The 5,329-nt window shown below is 39.4% G+C and overlaps 1 non-coding gene across 1 annotated transcript; it reads left to right on the forward strand.

Moving 5' to 3' along the window:
* Nucleotides 1-4,345: 4,345 nt before the first annotated feature.
* LOC142461755 (U1 spliceosomal RNA) lies at nucleotides 4,346-4,509 on the forward strand. Its single transcript, XR_012786954.1, has one exon. It is a non-coding gene; the product is annotated as a U1 spliceosomal RNA (small nuclear RNA).
* The last annotated feature ends 820 nt before the right edge of the window (nucleotides 4,510-5,329 follow it).

Raw genomic sequence — 5,329 nt, forward strand, 5'->3', positions numbered from 1 at the left:
ATTATGTTCGGGCCTGTGGTAGGTCAGGTCGACTAGAGGAACAGAACCAGTGACACTCAGATATGTGGAAGAGAGAGCTTTATATCAAGGAGCAATTGTGTGTTAGGAGTAATTGTATGTTAAGAAAACATCCCATCCTAATCCACGCCAGTCCATGCATCTGATACTAATCCATAAGTCCCTCTGCAGACTCATGAAGACATATGCAATGATGCAGAATGCAGGCAAACCACAGGCGGTGGGGGTAAAGTTCCGTGGATCTAATGGCAGTGGACGCATCTCCAGGGGTCTGGCAGGTCTCTGTGTGGTTCGCCAGCCAGCAGGAAAATGACAGCAGAGAGAAAGAGAGGAGGAGGCTGGCCTCCTAAAGCCATTTATGTAGGTCACCCTCCAATGAAGGTGTGGCCTGAGGGACAGGTTCACCTCCACTCACCTGTTCCTACAGGAGCCATGGTGGCACAGAAAACCGAACTACCACAAAGCCCATGTTGCAGGCATTGTCTCAATCCATTTTCTCAAAGATCTTCCTCTTTTTCAATGCCTCGCTACTGTAATAAGCATGTTGTCCTCCTCCAGATACTGATTTTCCTGAGGACGTGTCCAAAGTACGTGACATGAAGTCTTACTGTCTTTTCTTCTAAGGATCATCTGGCTGTCCTTTTCCCAAGGCAGAGCAATTTGTCATCTTGGCAGTCCGTGGTACTTTCCATCTTCTTCACCAGAATCATAATTCAAATGGATCCGTTTTTTATTGGACCTCTGCGTTCGACATCCAACTTTCATATGCGTGAAAGGATTAAAAATGCCATGACTTGGGGCAGGCTCACACTGTCCCTCAGACATGAAAAGTGACATCTTTGATTTCCAACACTTTAAGGAAGTCTTATCCAGCAAACGTATCCAATTCAGTGTTTCATGTTTTTTCCTGTCTGCTGTGCTCATGAACATTGGCTGTAGGTTTACGTTAGATGAAATCCGTGACAATTTCAGTCTTTTCTCGGTTGATCACAATACTGCCAATTGTGAGGAATTTTGATTGCCTTACGTTGATTTTTGCATCAACACTGAAGGCTTGCTCTTCATCAGCAAGTGCTTCAAGCCCCTTCATATGCAGCAGCGAGAATGCATCACCTGCATATCGCAGCCTTCCTCCTGTCATTGTGCTATGCTGTTCAGAATAAAGTCTAGTGTCTCTGACTAAAATCAGCGATGAAGAAAGTGAATACTTCTACCAACTCCATCAGTCTGAAATTGATCAAACATGCAATCAAAATGGAATGGTAACTATTGGTTATTGGAAGGCAAAGTTGGAAGTAAAAATGAAGGAACAGCAATTGTACACTATGACTTTTGTGACAGAAATGAATCTGGATATTTCATGATACAGTTTTAAAAGACCAGTGATTTTCCACTGCAAACACCTTTTCTAACAATGAACATGGTGCCTATATACCTGGATTTCACTGGAAATAACAGATAGGAATCAAATTGACTATATCTGTGGTGAGAGACTAGGTAGATGGTTAATATCAACATCCAAAATGAGGCCAGAGGTTTACTGTGAAACAGACTATGATTTAGCCATATGTACATTCAGGTTGAAGTTGAAGAAAAATTTTAAAAATTTACAAGAACAAAATATGATTGTGTGTATATCCCGCCTAAATTTTGAGAACAACTCACTTGTTTTTGTCAAGAAATTTGGAATACAACTACCTGGACAATTCACTGGGGAGTTCTGTATTTGTAATCATTTAAAAAATAGATGACCTAACATAATTCAGAAATTATTGGACAATATCATTGATATAACATGTGTATAAATTTTTGCTGAAAATCATTCATCAATGTTTATGGCAATAAACTGATAGCAAGCTGCTAGAAATCCATGCCACCTTTAGGAGAAGACTTGAAATGAAGCAGATCACTGTTCATGTCAGATGGATCTGGGCTAAAAGTAAAGAATACCAGAAAGATGTTTATTTTTGTTTTGCTGACAGAACAGAGGCATTCAACTATTTGTATGATAATAAATAACCCAAAACCCATCTGTAGACGATTGGACATCCCCTCACAAAAGGGTCACAAGGAATGGACAAATCAGCAGGGTGTAGTATAGCACCAAAAAAACATACAGCATTCCTCTAGTTCTTTAATGCTTCCTCCCCACCATTATCATGACCTCAGTTCTACATTAAATATCTGGTTATACCAGAGCATGTACATTGGTACAGGTAAAAACTCTTGGCACAGGAAATCCAGGACAGATAACCTCCTCAGCAAAATAAATGGGAGTAATGATACCATGAAGTAGTGGGGAAGGTATTGGGGGGAGGAACCAATTAAAATGATTGAGGTATAACATTCCCTACCCCCAAGGGCAATGAACCACAGAAACATGGGTGAAGGGAAAAAGCAGCCAGTGTAAGAAGTGAAAATAATAATAATTTATAAATTATCAAGAGTTCATGAAGGAGGGAGGTGTTCAGAGGAAGGAAAAAAAGGAGGAGCTGATACCAAGGGCTCAAGTGGAAAGAAAATGTTTTGAAAAAGATGAAGGCAACATATGTACACATGTGTTTGAAACAATGGACACGTGGGTTGTTATAAGAGCTGGAATAGCCTCCAATAAAATGATTAAAGATAAATTAAAAAGTGGTTAGTGTTGAGAAGAACTAGCATTCCAGAACACTTCGCCATGTTCATTGAATCTGTTAGTGGGCCAACAGTGGACACAACAGTGGATCGTTGCATGGTTTAAAATCAAGAAAAATGTGTGTCCGTGTTGTATCCTTTCAGCATGATTATTCCATCTGTTTGTTGAACAAATGATCTGAGGATTGAAGAAGAATGTGATATCAAGGTGATTTATTAACAACCCACAATATGCAGATAACACCACTTTGCTGAAAGTGCGGAGGGGTTGAAAAGCCCACTCATGAAAGTCAAGGACTATAGCCTTCACCAAGAATTGCCACTCAGTACAAAGAACACACAATCCTCACGACAAGATCAACAGACAGTCTCATGATAAACAGAAACACTATGTACCTTGTGAGACTTCATCTTGCTTGCAGCCAAAATCAGCTATCATGGAAGCAGTGGTCTTTGAATTCCAGGGTTGATGAGACTATAGAGACAGCAAATAGAACAATGGATCCTGCGGCAAACAGTGTGGGCAGGGCCAGTGTATGGGGGAGCTGATGCAAAAGAGTTGAAAAAGGAAGATAATGTTTTGAAAGTGATTGTGGTAGCAATTACACAGTACTAGTTGCTGTGGTTGATCATAGAATAATATGGCATCTGTATGTGGCAGTTACGTAATCTCCTGTCAACTTTCTAAGGGGTGGGGAGGATCTAGCATATCAATCAGGTTTCAGCTTGATGACCTCTTTTGGAAGTTGCAAGCACAGATAAATAGCTTACCGGAGGCCAGACCTACAGACTTTACTTCATCTTTCTGCTGATAAGACACATGGAGCTATTCTAGAGCCCTGGAGCTGGAGGAGTTACATGGAGACCCCTGCCAGTGCTGAGATGCTTCCACTGCCACTGGATCCACAAGACTTTCCACCCATTGACCTGTGATCTTCTTGCATTTGACATCACTGCACGTGTTGCATGAGTCTAAAGAGAAATTTATAAATTGCCATCGGACATATGCGCTAATATTGGACTGATGGACTTGATATGGACTGGGCCGAGATGTTTTCTCAATATACAATTACTCTTTGATACAAAGTTCTTTCTTATACACATGAGTGTCTCTGCATTTGTTTCTCTAGTCTACCCAGACTAACACACTGCATTATCTCCTAATAAGATGGTTTGGGGAGAAAATGAGTCAAAGGGAATAAAAAAGAATTCAAGCAGCATGTTACATTGAGTTGTCAAGCAAGAATGTCACTTTGGACACTGAGTTACACCTGACCCAAACCAAGGGGTTCTCTATGGCCTCATGTGTATGTAAAAATTGAATAAGGAAGACAGAAAATATACTTTTGAATTTGGGTTGTGGTATAGAATATTGAAAGTATCATGGATTTTAAACCGAAAAAACAGATCTGTGTTGAAGTAGTACTTATGGAATTCTCCTTCGTAGTGAAGATGACAAGACTTTGTCTCAAGTACTTTGGATATGCTATCAGGAGAGACACTTGTCTGAAAAAGACATTATGTTTGCTACAGTGAAGAATCAGTGCTTTCACTCAGCATTCTCAATTCTGAAACTTCATTCTAGAGAAATAAAAGTATGTAAAAATACAGATAAATCCTTATTCCAGGATATCTGTGATAGCAATCGGTAATTATCAAAAGCAGATAGCTACCAACACAAGAAAGATGAATACTTACCTGGCAGGGGAGATACCATGATCACGAAGTTGGTTTTCCCAGGGCGAGGCTTATCCATTGCACTCTGGATGTGCTGACCCCTGCGATTTCCCCAAATGTGGGAAACTCGACTGCATAATTTGTAGTAGTGGGGGACTGTGTTTCCACTCTCCCCTAAAAAAAAAAACAAAAAGAAAGATTGAATATACTTTAATGGGTTAAATAAAAAGATGTAATTTGTTTTCTTTGTACCTGCTACTGGTAAAATGGCCTCACCTATAGTATCCTTCATATTAATCAAATAAGCTATTTTGTAGCTATGATTGCTACTTTTCTCATTCCATTGATTAGAAAAATAAGGTGTAGGAAGAGGTGGCTCCAGAAGGCAGGGTTTGTGTAGCTGCACTCTAACTTCTGGCCTTTTTCCCTCGCAAAGAGCCTGAAGTTCTGGTAAGTCGTGTGAATTGACTTCATATGAACTGATCTTCAGGAGTGTTCAAAATAATCTACTGAGTGTGGGAGTTATAATCTAGGATTCTGGAGCTACAGAGCTTCGGGTCATATCCCAAGTCTGACATAGATTATCTTCTCTGTACCTCACTTTCATAGCTGATAAACACGGAGGTTTTCTAAATTACTAAATGAGATAGCATATGTAATGTACTTTTCTTGAGCTAAAATCGACTCGGTAGCATTGAGTTTGTTTTCTTGTGTGTAGCATGAGTTGAAACCTCCAAGAACTTTAATTCTTATGAAGATTAAAAGAGCAAGTTGTTGAAAATATATGCTAAATGATTCAAGGTTTTGTAAACCTAAATTTTTAAAAAGAAAAGAAAAAGTGCACAGATATGCACATGATGTTTACATAAGTAACTCTACTTCTGTAAGTACATTGAAGAAAGATGCCTACAAGATTAAAGAATAAAGAAGTAGACCCCAGTCTTTCTTTTGTACACATCTGCATGTCATCTTAGTGTGTTGCAACAAATATATCAAG

The sequence above is a fragment of the Tenrec ecaudatus genome, chromosome 11 (genome assembly GCF_050624435.1).
Source record: "Tenrec ecaudatus isolate mTenEca1 chromosome 11, mTenEca1.hap1, whole genome shotgun sequence".
Lineage (NCBI taxonomy): Eukaryota > Metazoa > Chordata > Mammalia > Afrosoricida > Tenrecidae > Tenrec > Tenrec ecaudatus.